This window comes from Apodemus sylvaticus, chromosome 14 (genome assembly GCF_947179515.1).
Source record: "Apodemus sylvaticus chromosome 14, mApoSyl1.1, whole genome shotgun sequence".
NCBI lineage: Eukaryota > Metazoa > Chordata > Mammalia > Rodentia > Muridae > Apodemus > Apodemus sylvaticus.
In genome coordinates, this window is record NC_067485.1 from 43,694,826 (window position 1) to 43,706,796 (window position 11,971).

The window sequence follows — 11,971 nt, forward strand, 5'->3', positions numbered from 1 at the left end:
ACTTGGAATATCATGCCTTTCCAAGTCTGGTCTTTTCTAAAAACAATCCTTACTATAAAACTTACTATAAACTTCAACAACACTTCTAAGACTTAGGTGTCCTTCCATATATTTCATTCAGGTGCCTAGGAAGGGATTGGTTTCCTATCCCGGATGGAAACCAACGTAAATAAATGTGGGAGCAGAGCTGAGGTTAGAATCGAAAACCCAGGGTCCCCTGCAAGAGTTGCAAGTGCACTTTACTCCTGAATCACCTCTCCAGTCCTTCCAGACATACTTTACAGAAGGTCACATGATAATGTCATTGACTGTGGAAGTAGAGATTATCCATGGCAGGAAGTTAGAGGTAATTAAATAATGTTTGTAATACTCTTATGACAATGTCCACATGAAACTCAGCCCAGAGACTGAAGGAGAGATAATGTAATGAACTTACACTAGGGTTCAAGTTTGCCTGGTATCCTGCTAGATGAACTTGTATTTTCTCCTGTACTTTGGAGTACTCAGGAGAACATACCTGTTGTGTGTAGTTTTAAAAGCCTGCTACAGCGTTAGCTGGGAGCTACCAGGCCCTCTGGGTTCCCCTTTGCTCCTCCTGGCTTAGCTCTGAGCACTAACCTGGCTTCTCTTTCCTACTTGCCTTTGCTCCTGGAGGGGTCACATTACCAGCCCACTCCTGAGACCCTTGAATATAAAACACACACACACACACACACACACACACACACACACACACACACACACACACACTGCTATATTACCTTTACAACTTGCCTCTAGGCACAATTACTGGGCACAGACACTTCCTGCCTGGAAATGCATGTCCTTACCAATTCATTATCTCTGTCTCTTCCTCTGCTCTAGTCCACTCCAACATCCTTTGGCCCCTCCCCTGCACTGCCCTCACAGCATGTAGCAGAGGCTGCAGGCCCTAGCTGCCTAGAGACCCTACATGACTGCTCTTTCTCCTCATTCCAAAGCATGGCAGAAAAGCCACCATTCCTTCCCTGGGTCTCCTTTTCCTCTTGGGACCCAGAAGTCCTTCCATCCAACAAACGCCCCACCCCCTGCCTTCTTTATTGACAACTCAAGAACCAAATGGGGAAACAAAATCTTAGTGAGATAGCCTCCCCTTACACATAACAGAAACACAGATTTCTGTCGCTATGGAAAAATGCATAAAAAGAAAAAGATAAATATATTTAGAAGGCAAATTGTTCAGTATCAATACTGTTTACTTAATTCTTTTCCTTATATACATCATCTCAATCCACACATTAAAATGCAATAAATTATTCACATTCACTTTATTGTTATATAGATAATTATTTCCTCTGTAAGTGGTTTTGAAAAAGAGATGAACCAGAAGAAATTTGAGCCAGACATATTGGATTTAAATTTTACCTCTGCACTTTCTATTTGTTTAAGTTGGGTGTGCATGTGTGCTTGTGTGCATGCATGTGTTTATCTGTCTGTGTCTAGTCTACATGTGGTGCTTGTCTAGTCTACATGTGGTGCTTAGATAAATGCAGAATCTTGCACATGCTAAATGCAGAATTATATATATATATCTCAATCTCCAAATCATTTTGAAAAAGTTTTTAAAGATTTATTTGTGTCATGTGTGTGTGTCTGAGGGTGACCATGTCGTGTTGTGTGTGGAAGTCAGAGGATGGTTTTCAGGAGTCGGCTCTCTCCTTCTATGGTGTGGGTCCCAGGGATTAAACTCAGGTTCTTAGGCTTGGCAGTAGGTGCCTTCAGCCCCAGAGCCATCTTGCTGGCCCTCAAATATTTCTTTACACTTAAAGAATTATTGAAAATTATGTCAGAAACTAATAGTACTGAATTTACCTTAATAAAGTAAGTTGATATTCTATAAAATGAAAAGCCCTTAATTTTTTTCTTTTTTTATCTTCTTCATTTACATTGCCAGTGGTAAAACCTTTCCCAATTTCCCCCCTCCCAAAAGCCCCCCTCCCCAAAGATTCCCTACCCCTCCTCCCACCTCCTGCCTCCATGTATATGCATTTCTACCGGACACACTCCCACCTCCCCCACCTCCCCTGTCAGTTTCCCTTTGTTGGGGCCTCTTTTGAGCCTTTACCTGACCAAAGACCACTTCTCCCATTGATGCTCAACAAGGCATTTCTCTGCCACATTTTTGGCTGGAACCATGTGTACCCCTTGGTTGATGGTTCAGTCCCTGTGAGTCTTGGGGTGTCTGGGTGTCTGAAGTCATTGTTCTTCCCATGGGGCTATAAACCCCTTCAGCTCCTCCAGACCACCCTCCAGATCCTCTGTTGGGGACCCCAAGCCCAGTCCAATAGTTGGTTGCTAGTTTCTGCCTCTGTATTTGTAAGGATCTGGCAGGGCCTCTCTGGAGACAGCCATGGTATGCTCCTTTTGGTACACGCTTCTTGTGGTAGTGTCGGAGTTTGGTGACTGTTTATAGGATGAATCCCCAGGTAGGGCAGTCTCTGGGTGGCCTTTACTTCAGACTCTGCTCCACACATTGTCTCCCTTGTTGTTCCTGTGAGTATTATGTCCCCTTTCTCAGAGGAACCATAGCACCCTCACTTAAGTCCTCCTTGAGCTTCCTGTGCTGGGTGAGGGCTAATATCCAATGTATACAAAGAACTCAGGAAGTTAGTCTCCAGAGAATCAAATAACACTATTAAAAATGGGGTACAGAGCTAAACAGGGAATTCTCAACTGAGGAAACTCAAATGGCTCTAAAGCACCTAAAGAAATGTTCAGCATCCTTAGTTATCAGGGAAATGCAAATCAAAACAACACTGAGATTCCACCTTACACCAGGCAGAATGGATAAGATAAAAAACTCAGGGGACAGTAGATGGAAAGTGGGGAAAGAGGAACACTTCTCCACTCTGGAAATCAGTTTGGCGATTCCTCAGAAAATTAGACATAGTACTACCTGTGGATCCAGCTATACCACTCCTAGGCATATACCCAGAAGATGCTCCTACATGGGATAAGGACACATGCTCCACTATGTTCATAGCTGCCTTATTTATAATTGCCAGAAGCTGAAAAAAACCCAGATGTCCCTCAATAGAGGAATGGATACAGAAACTGTGGTATATATATACACAATGGAGTACTATTCAGCTATTAAAAACAATGAATTCATGAAATTCTTAAGCAAATGGATGGAACTAGAAAGTGTCACCTGAGTGAGGTAACCCAGCCACAAAAGAACACACATGGTATGCACTCACTAATAAGCGGATGCTAGTCCAAAAGCTCAAAATAAAGAAACTCCTTAATTACAAGGTAAACAAAATAAAATTCTTAAACTGAAATGGATTTTATTTTAAATTATTCTCAATACACCATAGTCAACTTCACAGGAAATATTATTGACCAGTAATGATAATTGCAAAACTGTATCTCCAGTTTGTCTATTTATAAAGTTTTGCAGCAGCCACTGCCCACTGCAGAGAATATTCTGTGACTAAATCATAACGCATACCACTACTAATCAATGGGCATAAATGTATGCTTTTTGAATATGTTTTATAATTTGACACACACACACACCATGTTCATTTTGGAAAAGAAAGCTATAGCCTCCTCACTCAGACTATGTCCCATCCCTGACACAGGCTTCTGACCAGGTTTATGGAATCAGATGTGAATTCCATCCTCTGTATTGGTTTTAAATTTAACCAGAAAGCATAGGTTGCCTCCATATTAGTCATGCCTTTATTAAAGAGTGGGCATGTCTCGTGTATCAGGTTGTTTGTCTTGCACGCTTGGTCTGCAGATGAGGACAGATCGTGCTGCAGGAACTGGATATCCACATGGAGAAGAGAACTAAGTCTGTATGACTTGTTCTTCACAAAAACTGACTCTCAGTGCACAGAAGACCTTAATGTGAGACAACGAACTACAACCTGTTGGAGGAAATGGCAGGAGAAAACTTTCAAGATATAAACATAGGCAAACCTGCTCTCAGTAGGACTCCATAGTTGCTCAGGAAACAAGACAATTGATAAATGGGACTTCAGGAAGTTAAAAACCTTTTGTAACACACACACACACACACACACACACACACACACACGAGTGAAAGGTAGATTACAAAATGGAGAAACTCTTTGCAGACTATGCACCTGTTTTGTCCTTTTAGAAGATGTGCTTTCCGAGAGTGCCAAAATCTCTGTTGCAGCCCAGTGCCTTTCCTGAGATGTTCCTTAAGTTTTCCCTGTCAGACCATGTGTCCTGACTGTTAGAAACATCTTTATCCCTTAGATGCTGCTCCACAGCTAGATCTCTTCTTCTCTGGTCTCAGTGCAATCCCTGCATCACATTGCATTGGGCTGGGGGAAGTCTGAGTTGCTGTTCCCCCATTTAATGTCTGAAATATAGCTCTGCTTCATGACATCATCGTTCATGTCTGCCATCCAGGCCAAGAAGACATTCTTCACACTGGTCACCATGTTATCTCATCCTTACCACTTTTCTTATCATTGTTTTTACCATCAAATTTTGCTTCAGTTACAGGGACATGCTTCATAAGAACATGTCACCAAGCCTCACTTTATTCAATAAGTGGATTTTCTCAGCTTTCGTGACCCTATTGACATCATCATTGGCCTGGATTCTATTCTGGGTTGTAACCAGGATGTAGTTTCCTGACAAAGTTCTCACTGGGAAAGATTGAAGAATATACTTTCATGGTCTTGCTTCTGCTCCATGGCAGCTTCAGTCACATCCATCCAAGTATTTAGTAACCAAACTCTCGGGCCTTCAGTGTCTGGAATCACTTCATTGTGTTTATTCTTACTGAATTCTTTAGGATGCTAGAAGCAAACAATGTCAAACAATTATCACCTTGAGATTGTAATTTAGGAGGAGTTAGCTTCTCTCTGAACAACAAGTTGACCTCAGAAAAAGGATATTCCCTTGTTACATGGAGGCACTGAAAAGTCATAAACCCTGGCTGGGGAGATGGCTCAGTAGTTAAAGTGTTTCCTTGTAAGTATGTGCCTGGTCGGGTGGCTGTTGCCTGCAATTCTAGCCCCAGAGAGCAGGGTCAGGCTCTCCCTAGAAGATCTGGGAAGTGAGATTAGCTAATTTGGTGTGTTCTGTGTTTGAAAGATCCTGGACTCAATAAAGTGGACCACAATGGTTAATTTGTCTTCTCACAGTGCCAGGGCTTGGGCCTTTCTCCTAATTAGGGGTGAGAATGACTTCTGGAAAATGCTCATTTTTTTTTTTAAAGATGTGTGAAAGATTTAAATAATCAATTCACAAAAGGATAAAAGAACAATGTACATGTGACCAAACAATGCTCAAAGTTCAATTAAACAATAGTGAAAACCAGTTACATTTGTGGAAATTGAGAGAGTTTGCAGGAGAGAGAACAGAGAATAGGGCAGCTGCTGCTCAATGCATAAAGGTCTCACTGACACAATTACTTCTTTTTTAAAATTTTTTTTTATTTATTGAAAAGGGAATTAAAGGGAAGTAAAAGCACTTTATGATAAAATTAAAGATTTACATGGAAAATATTTCAGATAAACATGTTAAAATTGACAATTTTCATGGGAAATTAAAGAGTAAAGTGGTAGACATGTAAAACACTGCTAAATTAATTGAAATATGGGATAGAAGCATTTTATGATAGAATTGAAGATTTACATGGAAAATATTTCTGATAAAATTTAGAAAAATGTAGAAAAACATGTTAGAATTGAAGATTATCATGGAAAATTTATATAGATATAATCATGGTAGGCATAAAAGCATTCCTAAGTTGATTGAAAGTGGAATTATAAACATCTTCTGATAAACTTAAAGATCTACATGGAAAATACTTCTGATAAAATTGAAGAAATATAAAGAAAAACATATTAAAATTAAAGATTATCATGGAAATTATGTAGGTAAAATAAAGATAATTCTAAGTTGATTGAAGGTGGAATTATAAACATTTTCAGATATCATTGAAGATTTACATGGAAAATATTTCTGGTAAAATTCAAGAAATAAATAGACAAACATGTTAAAATTGTCTATTTCGGGAAAATTTTACATAAAAAATGGTAGATATAAAAACTCTTCCTAAACTAATTGAAGGTGGAATTAGAAACATTTGTGATAAAATCAAAGATTTACACTGAAAACATTTCTGATAAAATAAAGGAAGTATATAGAAAGACATATTAAAATTGAAGATTATCATAAAAAATAATGCAGATAAAATGGTAGACATAAAAACATTACTAAATTAATTAAAAGGGGAATTACAAACATTTTCTGATAAAATTGAATATTTACATGAAAACTGTTTCTGTTAGTCTATGTCTTTTATCGGGGAATTGAGTCCATTGATATTAGGAGATATTAAGGAATAGTGATTGTTACTTCCTGTTATTTTTGATATAATTTTTATGTTTGTGTGGATATCTTCTTTTGGGTTTGTTGGAAGAAGATTATTTTCTTGCTTTTTCTAGGGTATAGTTTCCCTCCTTGTGTTGGCGTTTTCCATCTATTAGTCTTTTGTAGGGCTGGATTTGTGAGAAGATATTGTGTAAATTTGGTTTTATCATGGATTATCTTGGTTTCTCCATCTATGATGATTGAGAGTTTTGCTGGGTATAGTAGTCTGGGCTGGCATTTGTGTTCTCTTAGGGTCTGTATGAGATCTGCCCAGGATCTTCTAGCTTTCATCATCTCTAGTGAGAAGTCTGGTGTGATTCTGATAGGTCTGCCTTTATAAGTTCCTTGACTTTTTTCCCTTACTGCTTTTAATATTCTTTCTTTGTTTAGTGCATTTGGTGTTTTGATTATTATATGCTGGGAGGACTTTCTGTTCTGGTCCAGTTTGTTTGCAGTTCTGTAGGCTACTTCTATGTTCATGGGCATCTCTTTCTCTAGGTTAGGGAAGTTTTCTTCTATAATTTTGTTGAAGATAGTTACTGGCCCTTTAAGTTGGAAATCTTTGCTCTCTTCTATACCTATATTCCTTAGGTTTGGTCTTGTTATTGTGTCCTGGAGTTCCTGGACATTTTGGATTACCAGCTTTATACATTTTGCATTTTCTTTGACTATCGAGTCAATGTTTTCTATGGTATCTTCAGCAGCTGGTGTTCTTTCTTCTATCTCTTGTATTCTGTTGTTGATGCTTGCATCTATGACTCCTGAATTCTTTCCAAGGTTTTCTCATTTCCAGAGATGTCTCACTTTGTGATTTCTTTATTGTTTCTACTTCTATTTTAGGTCCTGGATGGTTTTGTTCAGTTCCTTCACTTGATTGTTTGTGTTTTCCTGTAATTCTTTAAGGGATATTCGCATTTCTTCTTTAAGGGCTTCTGCCTGTTGACCAATGTTCTCCTGTATTTCTTTAAGGGGGTTATTTAAGTCTTTCTTGAAGCCCTCTACCAGCATCATGAGATCAGATTTTAAATCCAACTCTTGCTTGTCCGGTGTGTTGGGGAATCCAGAACTTTCTGTGGTGGGAGAACTGGGTTCTGATGTTGCCATGTGGCCTTGGTTTCTGTTGGTAGGGTTCTTGTGCTTGCCTTTCGCCATCTGGTGCTATTTGGTATTCTTGTCTCTAGCTGGAGATTATTCCTCCTGTGGGCCTGTAAGCCTGTGTCCTTACTCCTCTGAGCTCAAAAGTGAAAGCAGTGCTTGGATATCTCTTTACTGGTGGGCTATGCACAGAAGACTGTGGAGTCTCCCAGCTCCCTGGTGCAAATGGGGGCAGGAAGACTTCAGTCCCAGCTGCTCCACTGATCTTAGGCCCTGTGTGCTCCTAGCTGGATCCCCTCAAGAGAGAAGGTGGAGATCTCATCTCTGTGTTCAGAAGTGAAATCACTGCTGGGAGATCACTCTCTCCTGGCGGGCTATGCATAGAAGGCTGTGGAGTCTCCAGGCTACCTGGTGCCAAAATGTTCCCTTTTTTTGGGGGGGGGGGAGGATTATTGTAACAGTACTCTGATAGTGAAAAGTGGAGGGCATCTGTTTCTCTATAAAATATTTGCTGTCCTGCTAGGGCAGTTAAGTCCTGACACCTCTTTCCCTATTGGTCTCATGCTCATGGCTCCTAGGAGAGCCCATGACAAATAGGAGATGCTGAGGTGGTTCCCTGACATGGTAACCATGGACGTGCATTGAGGGAGTATACATGTAGACAATTGTTACTTATTCCTTCTTTATTTGCTTCACTAGCTTTCTGGGAATAGAATCATCCTTGGATGACTGCAGTGCAGTGTCTTGAGGACCTGGAATCAGGATGATTTCTGGACTCTTGGGATCCTCCTGGTCCTGACGCTGTGAAGGTCACAAGGCTTCCAATGTCTTGCCACTTCTCATGAACATGCTACTGGGGTTCCAGCAAGTGGATCCCCTCTGCACCCTCACTACCTTGATCTCCTTATCCTCAGGTCCACCAGATGTGTCTACACAGCATCAGGGAAGATTTGTTCAGGGGGGACACTGGGGAGTAGGACAAGGAGGCCTAGTAAGCCCTGGATGTTCAGTAGAGACCATAGGGAGTGACTGACAGTGAGAGGTGGAGGTCTAGTGTTTATAATCTATGATCAAGGTTTTAAACCACTAATGTCCCAGTAAGCCCTGGGTTGCAGCACAAGTGTAAATAGAACCTGAAAAGTATCATTTATGAGAGCCTATTTTTCAGAGCTTCTTGTACTAGCATAATAAGTTCTAACCCAGTTATAATTGGGCATCATCATTGACTTGTCATTTTTCATTCTGGAATCTAACAATGTCACGAAGTTGGTGATCAAATCTGCTGTGCTGTGGTGGCCTTGCTTGTCTCACTGTCATCTTCACTCTGCAGTACTAGCTCACCTCAGATGAGGGGTATTTCATCATCTCCACCTAACCTATTGATTTTCATGCTCTGACTTTGGGAAAAAAGCAATAATAATTTCTGACAGAGCATTACCTCTAGCATTTCTACAGTGCAAATGACAGGATAAAGTCATATGACAGGGATGGTGTTATAGGAAGATTGTAAGAGTTCAATTTCCACCTCCCTAGAAATCTTCAACAGGTCTTAAGATTGTGCAGTGCCAGCCTTCTTAAGAAAAGGAAATCTATTACCAAAATATTTAACATTTAATTTAATATTTAATTGTGATAATTAGGATATTATAGCAAATGATAGTTTGGTAAGGAAGGAATATTGTAATCACAGCATTTGGGGGTACAGAGTTACCTCAAGATCAGCTTGTGCTACATACAAACTGCCAGTTCAACCTATACTGGATAGCAAACATTATGTCCCCATCTCTAAAATTCACTATGGGAAAGCAACATACAATGCATAAACCATTAGCTCAAAGAGAAGAGATATAGAATGTATTGCACTTTTTAGTGGGCAGGCAAGACATTAAGAACAAAGACATCTCTGCTGATCAGGACATATGAGCTAAAACTAGTATAACCAAGTTCAAAAAACACTTGAATATTTTGTAAAATATACATGCGTGTTACTGTGAAACCTTGGTAAAAGGATAGAATTACATCTACCCAGTAGAAGAATAGCAAGCAGGTCATTAGAATAAGAACACTCCAGGTAGCTCTGATTTCAGTAGGGGAGTTGTTTGCAGGCCTGGAGCTGTAAAGGTAGAGGACCCGCTTGTCGTGCTTATATGGATGGAGAGCCATGGACCCACTGCTTCATCCCATCAGACTCTGAAAGACGACATCACGAAGAGTCATAAGAGAGAGAGGAAAAGCCACTTGATGATGCGTCTTGATTGGAGCATATAGCAGTGGGCAATGAATGTTGCAGCTACAGACCTGTGCAAGCTACTGCTTGCTTTGATATAGGAGAGCAAGTTAGAGCTTATGAGAACATTAATGATCCAAAAGACAAAGATAAAGGGAAGAACTTGGCATGATGTCTGTGGTTTGAGCTTTGTCCAAAGGGTGATCCTGGGACTGATGGTGACAGCCTGGAGCACACTGAGGAGACAGGTGGTGCAGATGGAAAGGCCCCGTGCCATCCTTGACAGAAAAACCACAGCTTTACAGATGATATCTCCTAAGAAGTTTCTGAAATAAAACACTGTGGTTCTATCTTTAATCCCTGTTGTACAAATAGTGATCATATTAGAAAATGCCAAGTGTATGGTAATAAGGTCAATAGGCTACTTCTCAGTCCCGAAGGCAGGAATGCGTATGTCTCACAAATATTAGAGTATATCCCAGAATTCCAGGTCCAGTAAGAGAAAGAAAGATTGTATGGAAAATATTATTCCAATTCATCTTCTGACTTTATGCACAACACTAGGAAAATCTTTTGAGAAACACTTGTAAGATTTTCTGTTTATTCTGATGAAAATAAGGGTGTCAGCGATGTAAATACATGTTTCTTTCCTTGAAGATACCTGATCACAGTCATTGTTTTTCTGGTTAGTTTGTTTTTCATTCCCATGGTAATGATGATGGCTAAAATCAGGACATAAACTTGATAGTTTTCTGTCTTTCATGATAATCCTTCATTCCTCAAGTTCATATGACCATGCTCTTCCCAGAGAAAAACTTACTGCATGGCATCACTTTGGCATTTTCAAATCAATACAGTCTTGGGTATTTGCCTGATGGCCTTCTTCCTTTTCATTCATGTCACCCAGTGTGACCTCAGGCTATTGGACTGTGTTGGGATTTGTCCTGATCCTCTTCTCTATTCCATATTCAACCATCACTCAAATGATACTGAACTTAAGAAAACTTGCAGCTTCACAGAAAGTTGTGCTTGGTCAATTGGACCAGGTTCTCAGGTGAGATATAGTATCTCCTTTTCCCAGGCTTCATGACCATAAATTGTACAAAGGTTAATGACTTAGGGTATAAAAGTCTAGATCACTGATCTTAATGTGGGACTATGTGTGGCAAAAATTTTCTTCTCAATCTTCATGGGCAGAATCATACCCTCCTTTTTTTTTTTCTTTTTAGTGATTGTGATTTCCATTTTAGTCATGGTAACCCTGTTTTTACTCTCTCTTCTGGGAATACTTCTCTCCCCAAAACATGAGGAAAATTGTTTTTTTAGAATCTTTTTGTTTTTGTTGTTTTGGGGGAAATATTTTATTACCCCATAGTGAACATAAAAGGTATAGAAACAAAACATAACAAATAAAATGCAAATTTCTATATTACTTATTTTGTTGTGCCAATAAGTTTTATGACATCAAGAACTAAGCTGTCAAAGTTACATTGGTAAAATGCTGAAGTATCCAAAACTTCAAAAAATATGATTATATAATAGATGGATCTCATCAATTTTTTAAAATTATAGACAAATTTATTTTGTTTCTCCCAGTGGAGATTTTTGAGTATTTAATTAAAGATCTCATTGTCCCATCATTAAATTCAAAGAAACATATCTAGTATGAATACTTGAATATAATGTCACTCATTAGTCTTTAATGAAGAGAATCTTATCCTTTTTCTAGAAAACAGCTGTAAAAATAGTATCTGTCACCTACAAAATTGTATATTCATAAGATTTTAATTTTTTATTGGATATTGTATTTATTTATATTTCAAATGTTATCCCCTTTCCTGATTCCTTTTCCCCAGAAGCCCCCTATTCCATACCCCCTCCTTCTGCGTCTGTGAATGTGTGCCCCTACCCATCTACCACTCCTGCCTTCCTGCCCTCGCATTCTCCTACTCTGGGGCATCCATTCTTCCCAGGACCAAGGACTCCCATTGATGCCTGACAAGGCCATCCTCTGCTACATATACAGCTGGAACCATGGGTCTCTCCATGTGTACTCTTTGTTTGTGGTTTAGACCCTGGGAATTCTTGGTTGTTGTTGTTGTTCTTCCTATGATGTTGCAAACCCCTGCAGCTCCTTTAGCCCTTTCTCTAACTCCTCCAGTGGGTACCCTGTGATCAGATCAGTGGTTGTCTATGAACATCTATCTGCCTCTGTGCATGTCAGGCTCTGGCAGAGCCTCT

The 11,971-nt window shown here is 39.6% G+C and overlaps 1 pseudogene; it reads right to left on the reverse strand.

Moving 5' to 3' along the window:
* Positions 1 to 9,369: 9,369 nt before the first annotated feature.
* LOC127664431 (putative vomeronasal receptor-like protein 4) lies at positions 9,370 to 10,269 on the reverse strand (annotated as a pseudogene).
* Positions 10,270 to 11,971: the final 1,702 nt, after the last annotated feature.